The sequence below is a fragment of the Lutjanus erythropterus genome, chromosome 12 (assembly GCF_056507025.1).
Source record: "Lutjanus erythropterus isolate fLutEry1 chromosome 12, fLutEry1.hap2, whole genome shotgun sequence".
Taxonomy (NCBI): Eukaryota; Metazoa; Chordata; class Actinopteri; order Lutjaniformes; family Lutjanidae; genus Lutjanus; species Lutjanus erythropterus.
Window position 1 is genome coordinate 19154507 of NC_139328.1, and position 14990 is coordinate 19169496.

Sequence of the window (14990 nt, forward strand, 5' to 3'; positions counted from 1 at the left end):
GAGTAAGGAATGCCTTTTTTGACAGAGAGCCTGGGAAAGCAACTTTTTGGCAAACTGAGGTATTTGAAATGGGTTAATTCACTGTGCAAAATAAGTGGAGAGGGATATTCTGTTGAAGGAAAATACAGGAATCAATTATGTGATTGTCAATTAATTCCAATCAGAAAATAATCAGTAACATCAGCGAATCCTTAAAGCATCAACCATTCACTAAACTTCTCCTCAAAACAGCATTATCCTCTCATTCACTGTAACAACGAAAAAGTTGAGAACACTTAAAACAGATTTCTGAGTTTTGAGCCCCACTCAAACTCTAAAGTTTTGAAAAAGTTTTAAGAACTGTCAATATTTTGTGGAAATAATTTGCTCTTCTTTGTTATAGAAACTTTTTTGAAAATTTTTAGATGTTTTTAGATACCCACAAAAATTATATTATGATATTAAAAGTTGAGTAAACTCATTGTAGTTAAAGTGAATAATAGTTTTTTTTGTTTTGGTTTGGGTTTTTTTATCAGCATTAAACTTTCAGGTACCCACATAATGAGAAAAGAGGTCCACAGCTCACTGTGACCAATTTAAAATCCTTTTTTTTGCTACTTTCCCACAATGTGGAAGCCAGTCCTAAATGTTACAAAAACAGTGTGAAGGCTACTGCACCTCTGTCACTGGATTTAAGAAGTTTTACTCCAAATATGTTATCCAGTATAACAGTATGTTCGTCAAACACACTGGTTCGTCAGTTTCTTAAAGGCATTTTCTCTTGTAAAACAATTTAATTTGGAACATAGAATTAGAAAATACAAAAAATAAAGCAACTCACCTCAGTTTTGTTTGTCAAAGTATGTAAACTGAGCAGCTAAGGATCCATACAGCTTATCATACTCAAGTAATACCAGGAACAGTTCACATTCATTAGCCCACGTCTAGACTACAAATGTCACAGAAACATCACGCTGGCGTGACAACAGCGTTCACGCTACACTGAAGCACCTGTTTCTATAGGTTCCATCTTGTCTCTGCATTTCAAACCGTTAACAGCCAATGAGGAGTCAGATTCCCTGTGCAGTTTTCTTTTGATACGTGTGAATTTTCCCAGTCTTTTTTAAATCAACATGATGCATATGAGGCATAAGCACAACAGTGTATGTGTTTGCAGTGAATTGGTGAAGCAAAAAAGAAAGGGTGCTTATGGCTGCGATCAGGATGGACAGGTGTTGGCAATCAGAGTAGAGGAATTAACATTTAGTGGTGAAGTTGTATTGTGGCAGTAAATGTACGGTGAGGGTTACAGTTTGCCCCCGAATAAACGCTGCAGAAGAAGTTCAAGAGGGTCCCGTGTCTTACCTCCCAGCTGCTGGGTAAAGTGAGGGGGGTGGCGGTGTGTGAGATTACAGACCAGAGCAGCGTGAGATGCTGTCACACGCCTAGGTTGCAAAATGTCGATAAATGTGTTAATTTGGTACCTTTTTAGTGGGAGTCAACCTTATATTTACATGTGTATTGTTGAAAAAGTAGATTTGGAAACCAAATGAGACGCAGTCAAAACAAAAGGTTGGGGTTCTTCTTTTAAAACAACTCAGCTGGAGACAGCGTTTCAACCAACTCATGGAGGTATTGTTAGCTGACATAGTCAGCCAGCAACAGCAGAAAGAAACACAAGTGACAGTTATCATTACAGCTGCCAAAAGATGCCAGCTAGAAATGCTAATCTCTGCTTTTGTCCAGTTTTCTGAAATAGGTCCGTTCTTTTTAAGTTATCATGACTGCAATTCATGGTCAGTTGTCACACATACAAAAGAAAATAGCTCTTACCCCGTACAGAGAAAATAAGTTCAGTGATGAAAGTTCTGGATATTTAGCCATGGCTGACTGACGTTGCCGCCTGTATCTGCAATGCAGACATAGTGAGCCAATGCTAACACCACAGTCTCTCATGCATCACAAGGATTTGTTGCTGCATGCTTTCAGTTGAAAAATATGTTTTGTGCATTCACAGGCAATTCAGGAAAAGTGCTGTATTAACCTTGTTATACTCTGCGCCTCAACCTGTCTGAACTGGAAAAAAGAACCTACTTTGGAGGACGTGAATGTAAAAAGTTAGCGTGACAATACACATGTGACATGAGCATGAGCCTCATGCTCATGCATATGAGTTGGCAGCCCTATTCTGACATCAAGGACCAACTATTCGAAAAATTATGAAGAATTTCAATGGTAAATCCATCTCATGTTATACTGTAAACTTCATGCATGAACAGAAAGATAAATAGGTGCACCAACAGTAACTAAGGGGGGCGGGGGCGTACTGAAAGGTCAATTGCTGTTTTAAACTTGCAGATGTACCTAAAACTGACAAGTAACTATGCTCTTACCCTAAATACAGTAACATTACATCTATCCAGTATTAGAGTTGTATCTTCTTCTGTGATTTAACAGTTTTGTTCAAGGTTCCTCTCTTTGAACTGGCTGCAGAATGTAAAGTGGCACACTTGAGACAGTTTGTGGTGACAGTTCAAGGAAAATAAGCTTTTGAGCACTGTTTAAGGGCCACTGTGTGTGTGTGTGTGTGTGTGTGTGTGTGTGTGTGTGTGTGTGTGTGTGTGTGTGTGTGTGTGTGTGTGTGTGTGTGTGTGTGTGAATGAGAAAGACAATTACCTTTATGACATGTTAGTGCAATAAAATTGGTGTTTTATGACTCTTGCTCCTGGCTTTGGGCTGTATTTAGCTATTAGCACAGAAAAGTTTTAAGGTTAAATTCAAGTCTCTTGCACTTAAATGCAGATTATGGCACAAAAGGTTGATGAACTACTGGATGGAGACCATTGCTCTGCCTCAAGAGCAAGTGCAACACACTGCCAACATCGACATTCTCAGCTACGGAGGGAAAATGAGCACCATAACTCCTCTTCATGACCTGCTTACTGTTGGAGTATGTGCATGGGAATATTTAACTTTCTCTTCTTCTGCACCAGATTTAGAGACAGAAAAAGTAGTGGAAACTAAAACACGCACATTGTATTTGAACATATGCATGAATATATTTTCTAATACTATCATAAATAGCTTTAAAAATGCTGACATTTAAACACACATACGGCAGCGCTGGAACATTTTATGATAGTGACTTTTTGGTACGGTTTGGGAGTGCAGCTTGATGTTTTTTTTGAGGGGTCAGAATTCAGAGCACAAAGAAAAGACCTGCAGATTTTATTTGCTAGTTATGCTCCTCACAGCTCTGTGTCACAGCAACGCCATGTCCTTCTTCTTTTCACTTCTAAGACTCAGGAGGGGGTATTAGGAGGACATTTTTAGACACGAGCAGTCCTTGTGTTCTGCCACTGTCAGCACTGGTGGCACCAACAGAAAGTTACATAACATAAGACAAGGGGTATTCAGTATCTAGGAAAGAAGAGGCTCAGCAACATGACTGGAGCACTCAGCTTATTAGCAATCCAATATCCATGTTCAGTTCATCAGTGACACGCTTTAAAATGCACATCAGTAGAACTCAAAACTCAAAATAGTGCTGTTCACGGAGAGAGCTTACATTTTTCCCCAAACCGTTAATATTGCTAATGTTTATGCCAAAACTGTGGACTCAAAGCCTTGTTCATTTCTTCCTCCAGCTGTGGATGTAAGAAAATTACAGCTTGTATTTTATGTCATGAATTTCAGGAATGTTTACAGCTCAGAAACTAACCTCGCGGTTGCAGGTCTTCATATCACTCACAAGTGTGGTTCTGTATTTTTATCAATACATTGTCCTTGACCCGTCACTGAGCAAGACTCAGCTGCTGGATCAACCATTACTGTAACAAAAGAAATGGATCTACAAGTGTGGCTCCATATGGTGAGTTGCACTTTCCACAAAGACCTTCTCTTCCTTTGAGTAGCAGCACTATTCTCATAGTGTGAAAGCCGCCTGCAGCCTGACAATGGAAGTTATTTTATTTATTTATTTATTTGCTTGTCAGTTTGTTTGTTTGTTTCTTCAGAAAGAATAAGAGATATCCACCATTTGAAGAAAAGTTACACCTAGTCTTGCAAAACAATTTTGAGCACCAAGTTAAAACAAATTAGCGTCTAGTGCTTATGTAAGACTGTTATTTTGAGATGCTGGACAGAATTGTTTTGAATTTTTATTATTGTTACAGTCTAATCCTGAGACTCTTAAACTATGGTACTAGGACTGTGGGTGGTACTAAATCTCCCTCTTGTGGTACACTGAGGAATCTTGTACAATTTCAAAGACCAAATAAATAAATTTAAAAGCATGCAATCAAATACTAACAAAAACTTCAAATCACACTAATCTACTGTATTTTAATGTCAGTCATATTTCCTGAGATTGTATAAAAAATAGTGGGCAGCATGTCCACAGTGTTACCCATAGGTTACTGAAGAGCCACTTCGAAGCTTACAGTCCAGTTGCTCTGCCTGTTACCATCTTGCATGACTCCATAAACTCCCAACTCATCCAAAATGGGCAAAAAAAAAAGGGTCACTGAGCTGGCCAAATGATACAGCTACAGCCATTGCAAATGTATAGTTGGACATTTTAATATGGGAGTCTCTGTGGACTGACACTTTTGGAGCCAGTCTCAAGTGGCTGTGCAAGGAGCTGCAGCTTTAGCACCTCTATTAGCTTCAGAGAGTCCTGGAGGTTACCACTTGGCTGGCTTTGTCAGTTAGCAATCTTGTTTGCTTAGTTTCTGATGAAACAATAATGTGCAGATTTACATTGTCATCACAAGCAATCATGGCAATTCCACATAGTTTAACTGATGTATCTGAAAAAAAAAAGATTATTATTAAGGAGCTAGTGTGAGGATTTAGTACCATCTAGAGGGGCACCTTGCCTCACCCTCCCCTTCAAAGCATGCAGGGGAACCTACAGTCACCACAAAACTCATTAAAGGCCTTATCTAATGTCAGTGTTGGGTTTGTCCATTCTGGACTACCGTAGAAATATGGTGCATCTGTGGGAGGAGGTAATGAAAACACAGCATTTCTTATTTTCAAGTGATTATACACCAATAAAAATCATATTTATGAATATTATGTTCCATTTTAGCCATATTCTACAAATATATCACTCTAAATCTTACAAACTGGAACTTTCAGTGCTGATGTGACAGGGCCTCACTCGGTAAAATGTATTTGAAGGGCCATTTAATCTTCCCTTCTGAGGTACAGCAATCTTATATTAAAAAGGTGTGGAAGTGCAAAGAAGCTCCACAGAGAAAAATGGAATACCAAAGGAGGAAAGAGATACGGTGTAGAACTTTCCTCACTGTTAAATATATCAATCTTTTGTGTGTTATCACATATATCATGCTTTTCTGACAGTTTTCTTTTTACAATTATTTACTGCAACATTTTAAAAAAAGATATACATTGAACAGGCAATGATGATGCTTTTGATGCAGAGATAAGTGATTCAACTTTTATTAGATGTGAATCAATTAAATGTTCTTTGGGCCATTAAAAGGAGGCTGAACATCAAATGAGAGAGCCTGAAGCACACACCCATGCAAAAGTGCACCTCATGTGCTTTTACGTGTAAAACACATAGTGTAGACGCAGCCCTGCACACTGACTCACCAGCATCCATATGACCTTCTGCCTTCACCATCCTAATCAATTTTTTAGCTCCAGTGGTAGAAATAGTATCGACTCCATTTATGTGGCAACACATCAGGAATGGCACTTATGGATGGGTGGGAGCAGCATGCCATCTGTGGCTTTATCAAACTCCTATTCACATCCCTGACATCGCAAGGACAGCTGGTGGGTGGTTCGCTGGCTCGGCGCACAGAGCCAGAGTACACTGGAATCAATAGACAGAACAAAGAGGAAGTTAAGCTGCCTCAGCTGGAACATAATGGAAGTACCTTTTCTCCTACTGCTCTTTCAGAGTTCTTGAAACTGACTAAACAGGAAGCAACATTTCCACTCTTCCCCCAGCCATTAGTTCAACAAAGATGTGAAAAATGCTACACAGGTCACCCATTTCACTTGATCCTATCCTTGTATTGCGAAGGACTCACACTGTAAACTGTGTGAGGGATGTGTTGGAGTCAATGTTGGTGTCTCACTCTTTATTTTATAGTATACTAAAAGGGTCTTACAAACCAGACTTTGCATCAAATTAAATAAAAGCTGCTAATATCTGTGTTTGTGTGCAGTCACTAATAGAAAAAATATTCCTATACTTTTATAATTTTGGTCTTTACGCAGTTGATCTGATCCACATATCATCTTTAAATGGGAAAGTAACAGCTAAGTGATTTAAGTTTAGTTTACAAGTTCTGTTGTGTCCCAGATTACCCTCTAATAAAGTCTAATAAGGGTCTAATACTGTCTAATGAAGAACATTATTTCAGTGCTGCTTGTTACATCTCAATGGGGTACTGTAAAATAAAATGCAACCAAAATATGTAATAAAATGTATTTATCTGAAATGCAGAGGCAGCTTTAAGAAGGACTGTTTCTGACACTAAGCAAAAGCTATAAAAAAAAATCTGCTTTCTTGTCACGACCACAAACCAATCTGATGTCCCCTCATTTCAATACAATCTAGGGCAGCAATCGGCTCTTCGGCTACAGATGGTAATCCTATTCAGTGTCACACACGATCACAGCTCTTGTCTATTTTTTCTCAATGCCAAATCCAGCACTTCTGGCCTTCAGTGCCACACCTAAATTGCAAATCAGTCCCGGCTGGGATTGGCACTGCAAACCCCCGACACCCTGTTGAAGAAATTATTTATGTATCACACCGAATCCATCCATAAATAAAAGATACCATTCACAGTCTGTTCCAGAGATCCCGGTGCTTCGAAGAAAACGGTTTATCCTGATTTTTTCACGTGCTGCTAAGAGGGAAGTGGGGGTTTGTGTCAGTCCCCAGTTTTCATATAAACACCTCTGACTGGGAAAACAAATATAACACACCCGTACAGTAGAACGTGTAAAAGATTATCACCTGTTCCAAAGTACATTGCACACAAAAACTGATATCAGTTTCTCTAAGGATTGAACCTACACTCCTAGAAATAGAGGTGCTAACTAGAAATTGGAAAACGCTTTTTGGTCCCTGGTAGACCTTTTTATAGAGGTGTCAGATAGAGGGTTCTACCTCAAAACCAACATTAAGGATTATACCTAGAACCACCTGCAAAAGGTTCCACCTAGAAGTAGATGAGGCTCTAAAGGAGAACCCCTCAATGGTGCATGGTGGTTCTGCCTGGAACACTGTCTGGGGGTTTCATCCACAATCTTTCCACCTTCTAAGGGCGCTAACAAGCAGTGTTGTGCATGAACGCGCTAAAAGAGCAGCGTTCATTCATTTTGGGGAAATGGAGAACTGAGCATGTGAATGTGAGCGTTGGTCTCTACTGAGAGACATAACGGCGCTCACATTGTCAGGTGATTAAAACAAGGTGGGATTAGTGTATTAGTGAAGTGTATAAACTGCACTGTAGGCTGGAGCGTCTATTTCAAATTAATACAAAAAAAACCCAAACATTTTTTGGGACCATGAACTTAGTTCAAAGTGAAAAAAAGTGAACTATGTATGTGAATTAGTTCATTTTAATCTGTGTTAGCTGAACTTTGAACTGGCTCTTTTTAAGTGCGAACTTGTACAACACTGCTGACAAGTATCCACCCAGGGGTTCCACCAAGAACCCTTTTATATTTCAAGGCTTTTATCTAGAATTCACCCAGAGGATACTACTGAAAACCCTTATATAATTAAGTGCAAAGAACCCTTGACGAAAGAGTTCTTTAAGGAATTCAACAGCCCTCTCTGGGGGTTCTGTCCAGAATCTTTCCACCTCTAAGGGTGCTAACAAGAACCCAGAGAGAGGTTCCACCCAGGACCCTTTTATATTTCACGGGTTTTATCTAGAGCCCATCCAGGGGGCTCTACCGTGAACCCTTTTATATTCCGAGAGTTTTATCTAGAACCCACCCAGGGCATTCTCCCAAAAACCCGTCTACATTATGATATAAAGAACCCTTGAGGAAACTTCTTCATCCACAAAGGGTTCTTTGGATAAAAAGAGTTCTTAATGGAACCCTGAGTCTTACAAAGGATGTTGACAAACCCTGTCTTCAAAAAAGGGCTCTTTAGAAGCAAATGGCTCTGGGTAGAACATTAGATCCTTAGAGAAAATATTTTTGGAACCCTTATTTCTAAAAGTGTAGAACAATTTTTACATTTAGCATTTTTGCTCTACCATTTTCCTTGATAAGACCGCGCTCTGAGTAACAGAAAAGATCCTGTGCAACTCAAATTCCTAAAATTAGTCATTTGTAGTTTGCATTTTGAGTCAGTAAAATATTAACAGAAGTGGACAGGGATACACTGAGCTACAAGCTACATAAAAATCAATACAAAGATTGGTAAGGTGTAGAAAGCATGCACATATTTTGCACATGTGGGTATAAATTATTAATTACATTTAATATCAGAGCTGCAGCAGTTTGCTCTTTTGGGGGCTTTATTTGTCCAAGTTTGGAGACATGTATGAGGTCTGTAAGACCTTGTAGTCAGTGGTAGCTACTCCCTCTGTGGGCCCCCCTTACTCATCCTGCTTTACCCGAAAAAAAAAATAATTTGGTGCCATGCGCTAAGAATATTACACAGCCTGCACTTACACACTCAAGACACAGTGGCATACACACTCGAGACAGCCTTTACTATAAACAGCAGTGTTACAGAAAAAAAGGAATTCACAGTGCATCTGTAAGCTGGTAACAGACTGAGCTTTCTATCTGAAAACCAACTTGACCTTATGAACCAGGCCACATGATTTGGCCAGCAGCTGAGTGGATGTGGCCCACATCTATCCAGTCAACTGCTTAATATTTGAAATGCTTTTATGGGCCAACAGGGGTCACTTTTTTTTTTTCTATGAAGTAAATTTAAATAATTAAAAATAGTCTGGCTAATCCAGGGCCCTTGCAGACATGGGGGCCCTAGGCTGCAGTCTTGGCCAGCCTGTGCATTAATCCTCCCCGTCTTACAGTGGAGGACTTCAGTAGTGGTACAACATTAAAAAATGAAGTGCAACAAACATTGCCAGCACAGTGGACCAACTCCATCTCCTAGACATTACATTTGTATATTACTAAATTGTTTTCAAAACGTTGTAAACATAATTCCTGCCTCTATGATAATCACAGACAATGTTTCTTTGAAATAATACATTTATACAACACGCAGGATTCACAAGGATGGGTGGTGGGCAGGACGGAAACACTGATTTCAGTCAAATGTTAATAAACACATCTCATGTCTCAAATCACTGCTGATTTTTGAATATGTGTTTTGCATGATTTTTGCAGAAAACAAATAAAATGCATTGTCAGTCAGTATTTTACTAATGCATTCAGTATCAACATTTTACCACTTTCCAGATTAATTAATGACATTTCCTCATTATGTTCATTAAAAAAATGTAATTCAGTCAGCATTACATTTCTCTCAAAACATATTTGATGTTGCAAATTAGTTGTATATAAACATAATTTAGGCAAAAGGTTCATACACTTAAAGTAGGAAACAGAGGCGTGATGTATCCTCATATGTTCATTTGCATCATATCAAAATGGCAAAGGTCAAATACCACCTCCATGCAGGATTTCATATGTAAGATAACAATGGGTGCAGGTGTTTCATCACCATTGCATCATATGATGCCAGTATGTTGTTGCCCTTTACAAAATTCCTAAGCAGCCATTTTTCCAGGAGCAATGTCCCGTTCATCTGAGTAATTCACAGACATCACTGTCAGTGGTTCCCAAAATGGGGAGCAGGCCATCCTTGGGTGTTGTGGTCGGGGGAGGTAGAGCCACTGCAGGGGGGCGTGGCTGACCAGGGGAGCAATATAGAGTAAACAAAATTGAATGAATATTTAGATTTATGTCGGGTTATTTGGTTTAAGTAATAAACAAACAACTGTTTGCTGATACCATTGTGCTAACCTTTATTTTACAAAAATTCAACTTGGATCGTTTTTTATCAGTTGCTTCCCCAATGCATGTTAATGATTGATAATATTTATGGGGTGGAGGGGCATGAACTTTTTTCAGCTTCCGAAAGGCAGAAGAAGATCATACTCTTTATAATATTATTTACAGAGATCCAATAGTTCCCACCAGCAAGTACTAAGGCAACAGTGGCGAGGAAAAATGTCCATTTAACAGGCAGAGATCTTGAGCAGATCCAGACTCTTTCTAAGGTTTTTGTTGATTTTGATTTGTTGCTTTCTTTTTGTTATTTTATTTAATCAAAAAGTACTTGCTCCAGATGTTATAGACCAGTCTAGACGATGGTATTGGTTAATCCAAGCCCTGTTGTCTCATGTATTGGAGGAAGGAGCAGCACAGGTGGCAGAAAATCTCAAAACAAAGAGCTGCTACAAAGAAGCAGTTAGAGAAGAAACAGACACGCAGAAAAGACAGAGAGACAGACTGACAGGGACACAAGGAGAGGTAGTTCAGAGGCAGACAACGGGCACGTGAAAACAAAAGAGATGCAAGTTACAGCGGGGAGAAATAAAGGAGAGAAGACAGAAGCATTCATCACAAAAGCCTGGCAATGAAACAATAGTTCCCTCATGGAAAGAGGCAGCGGTAAACACCAACACCACTGTTTGGCAGACCCGGAGGAAGGGATTGGAGAAAAGGAGGGAGACAACAAGGGAGGGGGGGGGGTGAGGGAAGGAGAGGAAGGGGTGAGACACAGACAGGCGCTGCCAAGGCGGCCCCCATGACGAGCAGCGCCACCTCGTTAAACCTGTCCGCAGGAGTCACAGGCAGATGCTCGGCTTTTTCTATGATAATGACCGACCTGCTAAGCAGCTAGCAGCGTCACGCTCCTTTGAACAGCTATTGACCTCGAATCTGTCACTCGGCTTCACGCCAGCGCCGGTTCCAACTCGCCACACTCAGAAGGCGCTTGTTGCACCATAAGTTTTAACATGGGCCTATAGATGTATTAATACTGCTTGTTATCAAATGTGTTTCCGCTGATACAGTCTGCATAAGTTTAGCTCGGACGCTGCATGTGGGCATCAGATAGAGTAGCTTCAGCTTCATGATCACCAATTATGTCTTAAGACCTTTGAAAACATGCTCCCCAGCCTGTGCAAATTGGCATTAAGGATATGAAAGTGTTACCCATTAGTGCACATTTATTCACCATTTTACATTTCGGAGACCCACCGCTGTCAAGCATCAAAGCGCAGTCAGCACATGGAGCCATGAGTCAAGAGGAAGTAACTAGGGTGAGGGGGGAGATAGAGAGGGGAAGAGGGAGATAGACGGAGGAGGAGAGAGCAGCAGTTCTCTGAGGATTAGCTCATTTAGGCCGCTTTGATCTGTGAGATCTTAATTGCTGGGTAGCACTGATAGAGTCCTCACACACTTAGCAACACCATCCAGCCAAGGAAGGAGGAGGGTGGTCCTGTTCTTACCTTCTTTTCCTCGTTCCTTCCCTCTTTTCTCTGGATAAACTCACCTCAATTCCTGGACATTCTTGTTTAACAATAATAGAAAAAGTGTCCTCAGCCATGCTGGGAGCTCTGTGAGGATGTATTTTGACACAGTGATGCCACCATGCTGATATTTAGCAGGTATTATTTACCACAATCATCATTTTGGTTTATTGTGCTAGCATGCTAATATTTACAGACAACAAGCTGCAACTGAGGATCACATGAATATAATTAGCAGCTTACATGTTCCTCACGTGGAACTAAACTGAAAGTGGAGGCAGTCTGATGTTACAACTGAAGTGCATGTGAGTCTCAGTTGCAACAGAGTGAACTACAGTTTTTACAGTTGCTTTAAACAAATAGTTTTCATGGAAATTCAACAATATTTCAGTCAAGCAACTGTTTTTACCTTAATTTCATGCCAAGGATGTGATCAGATGTATAAAACATAATGATGTACCAGTAAATGCCTTTGTGTCCTTCCTTGTTGGCAACTACATAGATTACACTTACCTAGTTAGCAAATCTGATCGATGGAAGTTGCAAAAATACAACCTGTTCTAATCCCAATTTATCACATAATGACCTTTTGTCACCACCATTTTTGTCACCACCATTTTAAGCCTCTAATGAGTATGTGACTTGCTGAGGGGCAGAAACATCTCATGGGTATTTGATGAGTTCAGAATGAGACCAGGCTGAAAAATACTATACTGTACAAACCCAGCTGATGTTGCTTAGGGATGTTAAGTGCTACACTGGCCGCATGCTGATGTGCTGATGTCACAATGACATTTACACAGCAAGAAAAAAATGTGACATTGCATTTAAGGTGACTCTCCCCGCTGGATAAGTGATCAATTTGCCCTGCTTGTTGCACTAGTTAAAAGCCCTTAGCCTGTAACAACTCATGATGACTCCTCACTGAAAAATTGCTTGATTCAGAAACGCCATTGTTGTGGTTAATTTCACCGTTGAAGGGAGAGGCCTTGTACATCAATCCATTTACTCCCATCCATAAGACTTTGTGCAGCAGCGTAACAACATCCTGCCACTTCTGCCTGTTTCTGAATGTAAACACGTTGTTTAAACAAATTAGTGTAATTTTTCAGGAGTGGACAGCTGTGAACATGAGCCACTGTTAAAGGTCTTAAACTCCAGTGTGTCACATTTAGGGGGATCTATTGGTAGAATATGTCAGAAATGGAATATAATACTAATAAGTGTGTTTTCATTAGTGTATAATCATGTAAGTCATGCTTTCATTACTTTTGAATGAGCTGTTTATAACCAAGGCTGTCATGTTGCACCACCATGTTTCTACAGTAGCCAAGAAGGGACAAAACAAACACGGGTTCAAGAGAGAGCCTTTTGCTTTTTGACCGCCACTAAAATCCTACACACTGGTCCTTGATCGTTAGAAAAGCATTGCCTTTCACGGTTAAAAGACACCAATGCTAACCATTGATAGGAGCAAGATGTGAACATCCACTGTTAAAGTAAAAGGTTTTGTACTTCAATCCATTCATGTTTCTGAATGTAAATGCATAGTTTAAACAAATGATTGGGGACAGGTGTAAACATGATGCTCACTTTCTTAAATCGATTAAAAAAAACAAAACAAAATTGATGATCTGCACATATTAAACAATATGAATTTTTATTTACTCACTATTTAATTACCTTTCATCAAGTCAAATTCTGATTTTCTGGCATTTTGTCATTATGGTCATTAAATACTAAATGTCAGCTTTCACATCTTCCTAGGACTGGATGTCTTTTTTTCCACATTCCTCTTTTCTCTTGCAAGGCTGCTTTTTATGTCTTGTCTGAATAGAGAAAAACTCTGCAGCTGTAGTTTTATAATTTTGTAAGGGGGGGTTGATGGTCACAAGACAGCACTTGAATATAAATCTTACAGATAAAGTCTTTCGGAGAGTCGAGCCCTTTCGAGAGGAACTGAGAGCTCACCGTATTTGAGGGCAGCTTCAGCTTTTGCTAAATCCCTGTTTAACCCCATATAGAGATCCAGAGGGGCTGACTGGCAAAGACCGGGGGTTAAGGAGATCATTCAGACAGATGAAGATGATGCATGGCTTCCTTCTCTCTCTCTGTCTGCCTTTTGTCTCTTTCTCTCTCTCAGATACCCACACCAACTCACCCACACACACCACCCTCTTTCCCCCCTGTACTTTATCTACTCCGTGCAACCTTGTACACCCGTTTCTCTCTCTCTGGCTGCTGTCCAACTTCTCTGTCGTCGCCTTTCATCTCTTTGGCTAAGACAGGAACAGGCAGATTAAGGAGAGGAAGAGTATTAGGGGAGCCATTCTTTCTGCCTCTTTGTGACGGGAGGGTTACTGTTAGCACAGCAGAGCCCTCCCTCTGCTGAGTTTGGTCATTAGAGAGGCTGCAGAGCAGTGGGGGGAAAGTAAGCCTCAGGGAGTGTTTACATTACAAGAATACTGATATTGTCAGACTTTGGTGTACGCATGCATCCTCGTATTTCACAGTGTGTCTGCAGAATCATGTGTTCCAAAATCCATTAAATGCAGACAGTAATAAATTAATTAATAAAGTGTATAAAACAATAGAAGAGCACATTAACTGACAAACAGATGTCAAGCAGCATAGTCATATATATATATATAACATATATAAAATATATGTTTGAGCATCAGAGCACTACAGGAAACTATGCCAAAAAAAAACCATCTGAATATTATTGTTAGAGACATAACTTGACGATAACTTACTGCATACAAACATTTCAAAGAGCTTAATTATACTGAATTAATTGTAGCATCTGTTCAAAAACATTGATGTAGCTACCAGCGGCAGTTATTTTATTTACAAATGAAACTTGATTAATTTTTAGCGCTTATAGAAACAAAATCAAGCTGCATTTCAACAAACTTTCCTAGAGGTAATGATGTAAGGACATCTCAGTTCGCACATTTACCAGTATACCATTTGCTCTTCACGTACATTGATAAAGAGCTTATTTAGATACGGCTAATAAAATGTTTTATTCTTCACATAATTTTTTTATCATAAACATGATGACAGCTCTTTTGTGTCTTATGACACAAAAGAGCTGTGGATTGTGTGTGTAAAAAAGTAAATGTTACTTTGCTTTCTGTAATGTCTTTTGTCTGTGACCACAATCACATATCTTGTCTCAAGAGGTGGTAAAAGTACACACATTGTTCACTCAAGTATCATCACAGATTCCTCTGTAAAAAAAAAAAAAAAAAACTCTGGTGAAAGCAGAAGTATTGATTCAACTTCTAAACTCAAGTAAAAGTGAGAAATTACATGTTCTGAAATGTATTCAAAGTATAAAAGTAAAAAGCCACCACCTGAAGGATATTTCTTCCAGCTGTGTCTGTGCAAAACTAACTGAACCTCATCTTGTTACGTCTTTTACATTGTTTTCCTCCTATGTCTTTTACATTGTTTTTTATCTTGTTGCGTAGT